This window comes from Danio rerio, chromosome 8, assembly GCF_052040795.2.
Source record: "Danio rerio strain M-AB ecotype USA chromosome 8, GRCz13ab, whole genome shotgun sequence".
Classification (NCBI taxonomy): Eukaryota; Metazoa; Chordata; class Actinopteri; order Cypriniformes; family Danionidae; genus Danio; species Danio rerio.
The window spans coordinates 10,482,501-10,496,785 of record NC_141028.1 but is presented as its reverse complement, the minus strand read 5'-3'; the positions used below and the strand labels follow the sequence as shown (position 1 = coordinate 10,496,785).

Genomic DNA, 14,285 nt, shown 5'->3' with positions numbered 1-14,285 from the left:
CTATAATAAGGTTTATAATTACACTAACAAATGCTTTGTTAATGGTAAATCATATTAATAAATGGTTAACAAACATGAAAAACATGTAAGTTGAAGCTGGGAATTCCACATACTCTAAAACCTGCATGTTATTCATGCTTTTTCACTAAAAAGACATCTATTTCAGACATATTCCTCTGGTATCCACAGTTCCTCCTGATGGATGTGGTTCTATTCTTCTTTTTCATTTGGTGGTTTACTCTGGATACCGTGGGTCTTGATCATCTCAAACAAACACGTTCTGTCTTGGTCACAGATGCGCCAGCGAGACGCGCATAGTCCATAAACAAACCTTTTATAAAATACATAATTTATCCAGGCCTTTTATATATTTATATTTTATATAAAAACTATAAAAATACATTTTAATGAAATTTTAAGAACATTATATGCAAAAAAATAAAAATAAAAATCTATAGGGTAGGTTACAGGCTAAATAAATGCACCTCGTCAGCTGAACATCACTCTGGTCAACGTACGCCCTTCTGTTTAATGCTTCATAAAGAAAGATGACAGACACAATCTCAATAAACACTTGATGCTTGCTGTCAACTAGGCTAGGTAATTAAGGGCATTTGTTATAACATTTATAGGATCTGTTGTTGTCAATTAAGTTTCCTTATAATATTTTTGTTGAAAATCTGTTGTAACCCATGTTTCTGGCTGTTTACAAACCAGTCTCTCCAACGTGGGTATCATAATTAAACGCGGGTTACCAGGGTGATAATTCATTTCTTTGTCTTTAATCTGGAGCATCAACATAACATTCACAAACAGCATTACAACAGCATTGCATCTGCCGAACTTTTCTCCACTTCCTTTTTTTCCCTCTCTCCTACTTTCCGGTGCACCTCCCTTAAAGGAGCCAGAGTACATCAATAACTTTCACAACTAACAGCTATTAAACTTTGCACCAGACATTTTTTAAAGTAAATAAAAAATCTTTCTAAGTAGATTCAATACCATTTTTACATTTAAGTATTAATTATTCATTCATTTTCTTGTCGACTTAGTCCCTTTATTAATCTGGGGTCGCCACAGCAGAATGAACCGGCAACTTATCCAGCAAGTTTTTATGCAGCGGATGCCCTTCCAGCCACAACCCATCTTTGGGAAACATCCATACACACATTCGCATACACACTCATATACTACGGACAATTTAGCCTACCCAATTCACCTGTACTGCATGTGTTTGGAGTGTGGGGGAAACCAGAGCACCCGGAGGAAACCAACGCGAAGGCAGGGAGAACATGCAAACTCCACACAGAAACACCAACTGAGCCGAGGTTCGAACCAGCAACCTTGCTGTGAGGCGACAGCACTATCTACTGCGCCACTGCCTCACCCAGTATTAATTAACAAATTATCAATTAAAATAATGAGTAAAATGTAAGGTTACACTGTAGTGTGCCTTATCACCAGTAAAATAACCAGCCTTTGTATTTAATGTATATATTTTCTTCCAATTTATCGCATCCAAACTAAATTGTGGCCAGTTTTACTTATTATACTGTGCTTTGACTGGCTATGTAGTTCAAAAGCAAAATTGTTAGGTATAGTATTGAAAAAATATAATTCACAATGCAAAACCCTGACCCTGCAGTTATCTCTCTCTGAAAAAAAAAATCTTATAGCCTATAGCCTACTCGTTTCAGTTTAGACTATGGGACTACATTTTTTTTATACTTACACTATTTTATAAAAAACTATCATTTAATCTTATTATAAATTAGCTTATATATAATTTGTTAAAAGTGACACGATTCTCCCCAGCTGTTCTTTTTAGGCTTACAGGACCTTGTCACAACAATGAACAGAATAACAACAACCTGCTAATAATAATAATAATAATAAAATATTATTATTATTATTATTATGGTAATATTTGATTACCTGCCACTATAAGCAAAACCTTAAAATAGGTGTCATTATGTCCCAGTTTGCATATCTCTTACTGGCTGTTATAAAATTAAGTAAATGCACGAGATGAGCCGCAATTCTGTTTCCCTCTAACATACAAACTTTTATTTTATATATGAAAGACAATTGCAGCACACCTTGAGTGCATGCATTTGTTTTTTTTTTGTTTTTTTATAACTGCCAGAAACCATTTTGAGGTTGTGCCTATAGGCAGTTGGGCAAATAATAACAATAAGGCTATTAATAAAGCCAGTTATTCTGTTCATGGCTGTGACAACATCCTGACAGCCTAAAAAGAAAATCTGGTGGGAATTGTGTTGGTTTTAACAAATGAATAAATTAATAAGCTAATTTATAATATGCTTAAACCATCTTTTTTTTTTATTAGCCACACTTTATTATGTGTGTGTGGTTACTATGACCCAGATGTGTAGCCAATGAAACAAAATGCTTAAACATTAAAATGTAAGGTTTAGAAAATTAAAGTATAGAAAATAAAATTCCCAGGGAGAGACAGTACTGTTACTGCAGACCAGGGTTTCTTTGCATTGTAAATTATATTTTTCCACACTATAGGCTATGCAGTGCAACAACTAACAATTTTTCTTTTGAAATAAATAGCCAGTCAAAGCATGGCACATTCCAGTATTATGATATTAGCTTATAATAATAATTGTCAGGAATCCTTCTGGACAATCAGATTCATTCACTGCACCTGCACAACCCCAATCACCAGACCAATCACCTTCTCCTGTTGCTCATCATCGCTCACACTACATAACCCTGCAAGCCTGGAACAATCACTCATTTATGGTCTGATTTATTTGTTATTACCCAGACTCATTTCTCTACAGTGTGACAGCATTTACCTGATAATGTAGCCTGCCTGCCTGCTCACCAGTTTGTTATCCTGTCTGTTATCTTGTCCTGTGAATCCTGTACGGTGTTTACCTCCACTGGCATCATCTTGTTTCAGTTACAACCCGAAGTTAAGTTCTGTTTGTTTGTTTTCTTTTTGTTGGTATTGATGATATTTCTGTTCTGAACAACCTCAAAATTGTTTGAAGTATCATTAAATATCCATTCTCTGTTAATCTGCCTTTGTCTTCTCTCTGATCCATAATAATAATAATAATAATAATAGTAGTAGTAGTTTTTATTATAGTTATTCATAATAATATTAGACATTTGTTTGGACGTGCTCTTTTCAAGCAGCATTTTTTTTCATTCTGCAGGCTGTTCGCTCTGGCAGTTGGTCAAATATTTGTTAGCTAGCCTATCATTAAAAAGCAGAGTTATTCTGCAATCAGGTTATGTGCTCCATCAGGCACAATCTTAATAGTATCTTGTAGTGTGCTGTGCCACAGTTTTCTTTGTCTTGTGGTGTGTGCACGTTTAAGGTTTGTGTGCACTGTAACCAGATTTCATTATCGGTTGGGATTTTAAAACTCCTGCAGCAAGTTAGGAGAAAATGAAAGCACATTAGAATGAGGAAAAATCAGATGCTTATGACAATCTTTAACATAATGACAAATTAAAAATGTAGCAAACAAATGACAGGGGTTTGTGACCCAATTACAGTGGAGCATTAAAGAAACCCTTATTTCCCACAGAACAAAAGAAATCATCTATTCATGGGCAGGAACAAAAACATACACTTGTATCTTTCTTGGAAAATATATCTTTTTAAAACTCATTTGATATAATTTGTATCTTTTATTTTAATGAAATTTTTGTTGGTCTGTTATCTACAAAATGAGCAAGAAGAAAGAATAGCATGAAGTGCACAAGTCAGCTATATGCTTGAACACAATCTTTCATATTATGTGCAATATTTACATTTCTAGAGAAGCCCGTTTTAAACTGTTTTGATTATTACTGACATTTTTCATTCATTGCGCTGGTCACTTTAAATGAGCCAGGGCAGGCTTTACAAGCTCTTTGCAGCACTGACCTTGTTCCCAGATCACTTCGGAAGAACGAACTTGGTTGGATGAATGATAGAAGAAACTCATTGTGAGAAAGAAAATGCTCTGTGCATGCCTAACCCCAATTTTTTTTTTTTTTTTTTGAGAGTCGCCGAATTGTGCCAGCCTGTTAAGATGAAAAATTGCTTACAGCACCTTTAATATTTTAAAGAAAGTATTGAAGTTTGCATAAGTAACAATTGATCGACCCATATCACTTATATAAACTATAAGAAATAAGACTTATGACTCCAGAAGAATTTTTGTTTTATTGGATACTGTGGCATAATACTGTGAAAATGTCCTTGGTTAGTTAAAGATAATGTGGGAAATATTATTTTAAATTCACTTCATATTGAATTGACCTAAACTGCATGTGTTACCCACTACATTGCAAAGTTACTTGACAAAATTACCATGGACCATTTGAGTTTAAGTTCTTGCATGCAGTTTTCATAAACAAGCTAATGAATGAAAAAAATGACATTCAGTTAAAGATTCAATAACTCTTTTAAAAAGAAAAAAAAAAGTTTGATTAATCATCTTTAGAGAACTAAGTTACACATTTAGATGGTGATTTGTCGCCATCTATTGTCGTTATGTCATTTCTACAGATTTTAGTCATTTTTTGAGTTAATAAATCATTATTTCGACTTTTTGTCTTGTAATTTTGATTTAGTATATCATAACTTGGGCTGTTCTTACCAGGTAGAAAAGAGCTTACAGTTTTATCAAAACTTGTCAATTATTTATTGTCAATTGTTTGCACACAAGAGTGTTTTGTCTTGGTGATTTGGAGCTTCCAGTACAGAGACCAAAAGTATATAGTGTAAAGTTTTGCAAACAATTAATGTATAAAATGTTCAAAAAAAAACAAAAAAACTCTTTAGTGCCATCTAGAAATCACCAAATCAGACGCAAGAAGACTGCAGTGGACTGTCAGGACAGCGGAGAGGATTATTGCTTTGCACCTGCCCAACCTCCAGATCTCTACACATCTTTATCTCTATAGATCTTTTTTATTAGATTAGTTGCTACTTGTTTTTAGTCATACAAATACACAACCCTTACTGTATATGATTTTGTAACCAATGTTTTCTTATTTACTTTATCCACTTATGTCATTCTGTGTTCTTGTGTTGATTTGTATATACTGTATGTTTGTGTTCCTGAAAAAAAAGTGTGTTTGCACACACTTGTCAAATTAATCTCATTCTGATTTCTCTGCACACATATTTCAAAGAAATCACAGCAGCTGAATAACAAACATTATTATTTTACATTATTATGCCATCAAACATAACATTACAGAAGATGTCTGGCCTTTTATAATGCTAAATATCTGCTACAGATCATTGACTGCAAAGCATTTATTGTGATTTAAGTAAAATTACTTTACACATATTATAATAAGTAGGTTAATTGGAGAAATGAGTAAATGATAGCACTTTAAAAAAGAGACTAGTTAAAAAAAACGTGTTAACACGTAAATTGCGTGTTAACACGTAAATGACGTGTTAACACGTACCAACGTGTTAACGCGTAAATGACGTGTTAACGCGTAAATTACGTGTTAACACGCAATTACGCGTTAACACGTTTGTTGCAGACGTTTTGGCCCCAACGGCCTTCCATACTTATGTAAATAGAGCAGAATGGTTCTCTTTAATACATATTAATATTTATACCCAAGTAAAGTGGTTTGTGAGCTGCATGTGACAATGCAATAGTAGTGCATGCAAAATGGATGAAAATGTGGACTCTCGTGTTCCCGTGTATTACAGTGAACACCTTTATTTAGGGTTTCTATTGAGAACTATGTGAACGACACTCACCGGCCACTTTATTAGGTACACCCGTCCAACTGCTTCTTAACGCAAATTTCCAATCAGCCAATCACATGGCAGCAATTCAATGCATTTAGGCATGTAGACATGGTCAAGACGATCTGCTGCAGTTCAAACTGAGCATCAGAATGGAGAAGAAAGGTGATTTAAGTGACTTTAAACGTGACATCGTAGTTAGTGCCAGACGAGGATTTTCACGCACACCCGTCTCTAGGGTTGACAGAGAATGGTCTTAAAAAGAGAAAATATCCAGTAAGCGGCAGTTCTGATCGGTGCAAATACCTTGTTGATGCCAGAGGTCAGAGGAGAATGGCCAGACTGGTTCGAGCTAATAGAAAGGCAACAGTAACTCAAATTACCACTTGTTACAACCGAGGTATGCAGTAGAGCATCTCTGAATGTTCAACACCTCCAACCTACCACAGCAGAAGATCACACCGGGTGCCACTCCTGTCAACAGGAAACTGAAGCTACAATTCGCACAGGCTCTTCTAACCACAATAGAAGATTAAAGATTGAAGAAAAGAAGATAATGCACCATGTCATAAAGCGTAAATCATCTCAGACTGGTTTCTTGAACATAACAATGAGTTCGCTGTACTCAAATGGCCTCCACAGCCACCAGAACTCAATCCAATAGAGCACTTTTGGAATGTGTTGGAATGGGAGATTCGCATTATGGATGTGCAGATGACAAAACTGCAGCAACTGCATCATGCTGTCATGTCAATATGGACAAAATCTCTTAGGAATATTTCCAGTAACTTGTTGAATCTGTGCCGGGAAGGATTAAGGCGGTTCTGAAGGCAAAAGGGGGTCCAACCCGGTACTAGTAAGGTGTACCTAATAAAGTGGCCAGTGAGTGTATGCACTGAGAGATTTAAACAATATAACACCCAAATAACGAAAAGATATTTACTCTAAAAATGGTTTGTAGGCCTACAGTATGTGTATTTGGGGACACTTTGTCATGAAAATATTGATTTAAAAACTCTCCACTATGCTTATTTTCAATGTCTCAGTCTCCTGAATCATACATTCAGCTTCAATTATAAAATATTCAAGTCTAATTTTCACCTTTTTTTAGTTCAAAACATCTATTTTATGTATTATTTGTCATTTCTGTAATACCAAAACTCAATCTTTTTTAGATCTTTTTTGTATCTAGCACCTAAACTCTGGAACAGCCTTCCTAGTACAGTTCGGGAAGCTAGATTAAACTAGATTTAAGACACATCTCTTTGCATTAGCATACACATAAAACAGAAATGCCTTTGAAATCAAAAAGATTCCTCTAAAAGATTATTAGTTTGCATTATTTAGGGCAACTGGAGCCGAGAACACTTCCCAAAAGACATTATAATTTAAAGGCATCTGTGCTTATGTTGGTCTTTTTTTATTATTCACGAGGTTTCCATAGTCCTGGACCAGGCCTATCTTGAGCAGCTGCTGTGGTGGTCATGGAGGAGTGGAGAGCATGAGTCGAATTCCTGTAAGACCCCAGTAACAGACGAGTCTTCACATTGATCCTGAAGGGCCAGCCTGTACACCAGCCGGTGACTTTTTCCACCTACAGCTTCTCCACAATGGATGTCCAACGCTCTCCAGCCTCTGGTGCCTAGACTGCAGCTCTGCACAAGATGTTTGGCCATAGGAGAAATGGTCATGCCCAACTGAGACTGGTTTCTCTCGAGTTTTTTTCCCTTTACTTTTGTCAATTGGTGAAGTTCCTCACCACTGTCGCCACTGGCTTGCTTGGTTTGGGACTTGTGAAACTGCACATCAATGGATTTACTCTTCAGTGTTTGGACTGTCAGCAGTGAAAATTAAACCACACTAAACTGAACTTAAACTCTGAAAGCTGAACTGACAGTTTCAATTTACTATCTTCTATGTAAAGCTGCTTTGATACAATCTACATTGTAAAAGCGCTATAGAAATAAAGATGAATTGAATTGTTACATTAGTTATAAAAATGCATTAACATAAAAGCATGTGACTTGCTCCAAGTGATGTCACTTCCTCTGCCGGTTGTGTGGTGGTTGGGGGGTCCCTAAACCCAACTGATAGTGTTTTCAAAAGCACAGATTGACCCACCGACCAATTCCCTAAACCCAACTGACAGTGTTTTCAAAAGCACAGATTGACCCACTTCCCTAAACCGAACCGACAGTGTTTTTAAAAGCACAGATTGACCAGTGGCCACCCACTTCCCTAAACCCAACCGACAGTGTTTTTAAAAGCAAAGATTAACCCGCTCACCCACTTCCCTAAACCCAACCGACAGTGTTGTTGAAAGCACTGATTGACCCACTCATCCACCAACTTCCCTAAACCCAACCGACAGTGCTTTCAAAAGCACCGATTGACTTACCCACCCACTTCCCTAATTCCAACCATTAGTATTTTTTCAAAAAGGACTGATTGACCCACTGATCCCCTTCCATAAACCCATCCGACAGTGTTTTTAAAAGCACCGATTGACTCGCCCACCCACTTCCCTAAACCCAACCGACAGTGTTTTCAAAAGCACTGATTGACCCACCCACCCACCTTCTTACCTAAACCCAACCGACAGTGTTGTCGAAAGCACTGATTGACCCACCCACCCCACCCACCCACTTCCCTAAACCCAACCGACAGTGCTTTCAAAAGCACCGATTGACTCACCCACCCACTTCCCTAAACCCAACCGACAGTGCTTTCAAAAGCACCGATTGACTCAACCACCCACTTCCCTAAACCCAACCGACAGTGCTTTCAAAAGCACCGATTGACTTACCCACCCACTTCCCTAAACCCAACCGACAGTGCTTTCAAAAGCACCGATTGACTCACCCACCCACTTCCCTAAACCCAACCGACAGTGCTTTCAAAAGCACCGATTGACTCACCCACCCACTTCCCTAAACCCAACCGACAGTGCTTTCAAAAGCACCGATTGACTCACCCACCCACTTCCCTAAACCCAACCATTAGTATTTTTTCAAAAAGGACTGACTGACCCACTGATCCCCTTCCCTAAACCCATCCGACAGTGTTTTCAAAAGCACCGATTGACTCGCCCACCCATTTCCCTAAATCCAACCGACAGTGTTTTCAAAAGCACTGATTGACCCACCCACCCACCTTCTTACCTAAACCCAACCGACAGTGTTTTCAAAAGCACCCATTGACTCACCCACCCACTTCCCTAAACCCAACCATTAGTATTTTTAAAAGCACCGACTGACCCGCCCACCCACTTCTCTACACCCAACTGACAGTGTTTTCAAAAGCACTGATTGACCCGAAACTGTTCACACGAAAGTAATCGGTCAGCTGGTAGCGCGAAAAGGAACGTGGTCATACCGCCCTATAGCGTTTGTTTTAAAGATGAAGTGCAGCCATACATACCTCTGGCTACATAATTTGCGATCTCCAGAAATGTGTATAGGGCTATGTTTTTACAATGAGCCCGTTTGGATTTTTAGATATTTGGACTACAAAAGGCCTTTTTTTTTGCAGCGTACATTATTTTGACAATAGTGAATAAACCAAGAGGCTTTCATACAGTATTATTAAAACATTTATTTTGTTCTCGGGCATGCATGAAAAGCACATACCGACCATATTTATTTTTCTATATCAAACATCTTGCTGTCAGGCTTTATATAGAAGAATTTTTGAGAACAGAAACACTGAACTAAGAGTGATTCAGAAAACAATGAGTTTATTCACAGCACAGTGTCCCACTCTTGTTTTTTTCATTATGATTTCATACTAAGTTTTCCGACATCATCATTCTGTTTTTAATTACAATTGATTGCTTTGCTCTTTCAGTTATCGATTCGACATCAATACCCTTTCAAATATGACATCTTCATATTAACACTGGCAAGTACTGGCAATACAAAAAAAAAGCTAATCGAAAGACGTAAATAGACAACTCTTTAATGTGATGTGTCAAAACACACAGCAGTCATGTTACCCAAGTAACACACTAAGACTTCTCAGATAGAATTTCCCATGCATATTGTCAATCAAACACAAAATAACTGCCTCATAACACACAATATAATACTTACATCCATTAAACCTCCAGATTTCCTTTATTTACACTGTTTAAAATGTCAAACTGTACATTATTCTTTATGATGGTGCATTCTGGATGCTGTACTGATATTTAGCTTTGAAATCCTGTTGTCCTGCTAATTTCTTAATAAGAGCACCAACATGTCTTTGGCCAAAGAGATCGATCATCACCATTGAATAAATAAATAAATAAATAAATGCATTATATGAAAATAAAATTAGATATATTGAAAAGCTAATTAATAACACCTAGCTAGAATTATTTAAATAAATATTAAACATATATATATATATATATTTATACAACAGTTCTGTCTGGTTCTCGAATTTGATTGGCTGATAGCCGTGCGATATTCCCGTAATAACAGTATGTACACTTGTGTATTACTCCTCCCACATAGAGCGACAGCAGATCAATAAACTCACTATTGCAGTGAGAATGTAGCTGTTTAGATTGCATCTATGCAGTGTATTTACATATAAGGATAGTGCCTATTCAAAAACAATTATAATTTCTGAGACTCAACAAGTTGACGTAGTCTTTCATTGAGCCGAGCAAAGAGAGTTGACATTCCTCCACAAGATGGCCAATTATAAGTCCTTAGTGGAGGAAAAACTCACCATAACTTTAAACTATAGCTGATTTAATCATTATTAAACTGTTAAGTGACACTCTAAGTCGATCTTTCATTTGTTTGTTGTAGTGCTGTATTTATAACATAGTAATCTGGAAGTCGGGGCGACTCAGTGGTGCAGTCGGTAGTGCTGTCATCTCACAGCAAGAAGGTCGCTGGTTCGAGCCTCGGCTGGGTCAGTTGGTGTTTCTGTGTGGAGTTTGCATGTTCTCCCTGCGTTCGCGTGGGTTTCCTATGGGTTTTCCCCACAGCCCAAAGACATGCGGTACAGGTGAATTGGGTAGGCTAAATTGTCCACAGTGTATGAGTGTGAATGAGAGTGTGTAGATGATCCCAGAGACGGGTTGCCGCTAAAAGGGCATCCGCTGCGTGAAACATGTGTTGGATAAGCTGGCAGTTCATTTCGCTGTGGCGACCCCAGATTAACAAAGGGATTAAGCCGAAAAGAAAATGAATGAATAATCTGCTAGTGTTTGCTTTGCTTTGGCTTTTTTGGGGTTAATTATTGTGATCTCCCAATTGGAGCAGAACAATACTGGGAAATCTTTGTAGACTGATGGCATTTCATGCCGTTCAGCCTTATAATCTTAAGATGTGAGCAAAATCACCTGTTTTGTCATCACTTTAGACATTACGCTAGAGAAGTGGTAGGGAACCTATGGCTCTCGAGCCACATGTGTCTCTTTGACAAAAATACATGGCTCTCCAGCTGTCTTCTTTCAATAATATTTTACAGTTTAAAAAATTATAACCATCACTAGATATCAGTTTCCTATTGAAAATACAATTACAATTCCTTTTTATTGTAATTTTTAGAACATTATAAATAGGAACTCAGTTAACAATAAAATTATGTTTCCACCAATGTGCGTTTGTGGCAATGTGGATAATCTTGAATTGCGACACCAATAAAGGGCAAACAACTTCCATTTTTATGGTAACTTAAATTCAAAAAACATTCATGAGTGTCGATGGCGAAATACTATACTATAATTTGTTCTATCTTCATTTATGGACTTGCTCAACATGTAATGCTTCATATTTTTTTATTTTTGAGTTGCGCATATACATCAATTAAGGTTTTGTTTAAACCTGTATTATTTATAGTGATATTATAAATAATAAGATAGTATTAGTAGTAATACTATAAAATTTTTTAGTCGGGCTGTCAAAATTAGCATGTTAACGCATGTGATTAATTTGAAATATTTAACACGTTACAAAAAATTACTTCCTGTTGTGGCTGACGTGTGTTTAACGTGCAAAGAAATATGGATAAGACCACGGAAGCGCTTTTAGAAGAAAAGTTTCAGTATAAAACAATTAATGTCGCATGACCAGGCAATCCATTGTTTCCTCCAGAGTTTCATGTAATTGTAGGTGTTTCATTTTTTATCTTTAGACTTTAACTGCAGTTCACTTTCATTCAGCAACATATTGTTCATGCCCTGTGACAATTATTGAATGAAGACATGAAGTAAGAACTGCTGGAAGAGTGCTGTTTTAATGGAATTTGATACCTCACGGTGAACAGAAAGAAAAACCTTAGCATTTCGGGACTCGGTGGTCCTTTAAGGTAATCAAAAATCGCTGTTTACATGGTAGACTTAATCAAGAGTAAGACAAGAGTTTTATCTTAATTATAAAAAGGGAGTATTGGTGTCTATGTAAATGTACTTAGTGAAAGTGCCACACGATCTTGCAAGCTGTCAAAGAAAGCCCATTCCACTGCCTTTAAGTTGATTCCATGCGCCCTCAAATGTTTCATTAAGTTTGACATGTTCCCCCTACACGCAACATTTGTAAAGCGTCTGATTCACATTTCTGTGTCAGAATCCTTGCTTGTAAAATACAGCCATACTTTAGAGCACTTAGTTTAAGCAAATTTAATGAACGCGATAGTGCATGTTAAATCAATCACAGAAGAGTTTGAGGAGTCGATCACCGGGTGCGTGAGTGTGTGTGTGTTTGTGTGTGTGTATATGTGTGCGTTTCCTGGCAACAAGAGCAAACGCCTGACATTGCTGACTGTGTCCAAATTCTCTTTAAGGCATTCAATATGTATTCCATAGTCTTCGCGGTGTCCGTATCCCTCAAAGCTGTTTAGAATTAAATGTTTAGAGATGGTGTGCCCAAAGTCCCTGTAAGAAGTCTATAGTCTTTGCCACAATGTCCCCCTATAATGTCAAGAAACTGGAACTGTCCTAGCAACTGGTTAAATGTGAAGGAGGATACTTTATAACTAATGTTCATTGTAAACTCAACTTAACAATGAGTACAATTGTTTGCATTCAATATTGTATTATTATTATATTTTCCATTTTCCGTATCTGCAGTGCCTGTATTTTGGATTTTTGTTTTGTAGTCCACTTAGAATCCAACATGAAAATCATTTTGTTTGTTAATGGCATTGGTTGTTTTGAAATTCAAATGGCATTAACATGCCTGTGTTTTATTTCTGTAATAAATATGGCTTTTCGTGATTATTCATGATTAATTACAAAAAAAGTGTGATTAATTAGTTAATTTTTTAAATAAATTGACAGCTCTAATTTTTAGTAATTTATAGGTATACAGTAGCAAATGCATTTGTAAAGAGCCATTTTGTCATATACAGTTGAAGTCAGAATTATTAGCCCCCCTTTAAATCTTTTTTTTTTTTCTTTTTTCAGAGCAAGGACTTTTTCACAGTATGTCTAATAATAGTTTATCTTTTGGAGAAAGTCTTATTTGTTTTATTTTGGCTAGAATAAAAGCAGTTTTTAATTTTTTAATACCATTTTAAGGTCAAAATTAGTAGCCCTTTTAAGCTATATTTTTTATAGTCTAAAGAACAAACCATCGTTATACAATCACTTGCCTAATTACCCTAACCTGCCTAGTTAACCTAATCAACCTAGTTAAGCCTTTAAATGTCACTTTAAGCTGTATAGAAGTGTCTTGAAAAATATCTAGTCAAATATTATTTACTGTCATCATGACAAAGATAAAATAAATCAGTTATAACTTATAAGACATGAGTTATTAAAACTATCATGTTTAGAAATGTGCTGAAAAAACTGCTTTCTATTAAATAGAAATTGGGTAAAAAAAAATAAACAGGCGGGCTAATAATTCAGGGGGGCTAATAATTCTGACTTCAACTGTATATACATCCAAATGCCTCTTTAAAAAATGTAATTGAAAAAAAAATAAAACAGAAAAGGCTCTTTGCTGAAAAAAGGTTGCTGACTCCCGCGCAAGAGAATCATCCAAACACTAGCTCTAAAGTGACGTTTGTGAATTAGCAACAGTTTCTGCTGTTCCTGCAGAATGTGAAAGAACAGCGGAAGAAAGTAGTTCCTCATACAAAAGGGTTTTAAACACTCTCTGTGTTTGGTTTTCATTTTTTTTATATATGATTATGCTGTAGAACTGTTGTATAAACGCAATTATCACACTCATAGCAGTATATATACACCCATATCGCACTGCTACTCACGTAATATTGCTCATATATATAAGACGGACAAAGCTATACAATTGGCTCAAAATCGTGTGTCATTCATTCTTTGAGCTTATTATCTAAAATAAAAGTTTGTATTGTGACACATTTGGAAATGACAAAAGCAGTGACTTTGCTGTACGGTAAAATGTGAGGAGTGTTCTTCATCATCAGTCAGGATCCTGTTTTTTTTTATATTATAAAATCTGGTGGTCTTGCTTTTTTCTGTGTGTGCATGTTCAAAGTTGCACCTTTGTAAACATCTCATGCTAAAACCTGAACACGATAACCACAACGTAAATCCTTTCAGAGGTAA

General features: G+C 36.4%; 1 protein-coding gene across 3 annotated transcripts in view; it reads right to left on the bottom strand.

Annotated features, from left to right (window-relative positions):
- Nucleotides 1-14,285, bottom strand: part of grm6a (glutamate receptor, metabotropic 6a) — a 220,458-nt gene that overhangs the window by 80,542 nt on the left and 125,631 nt on the right. The window contains exon 12 of one of the 3 annotated variants that reach the window (XM_087263733.1): nucleotides 11,886-14,285. This exon is cut by the window's right edge and continues 282 nt beyond it. The exons of the other annotated variants lie outside the window; for them this stretch is intronic. The gene's annotated coding sequence lies outside the window, so the exon portion shown is untranslated. Of the gene's footprint in view, nucleotides 1-11,885 lie in introns of those variants that run through there. 3 annotated transcript variants of the gene reach the window in all.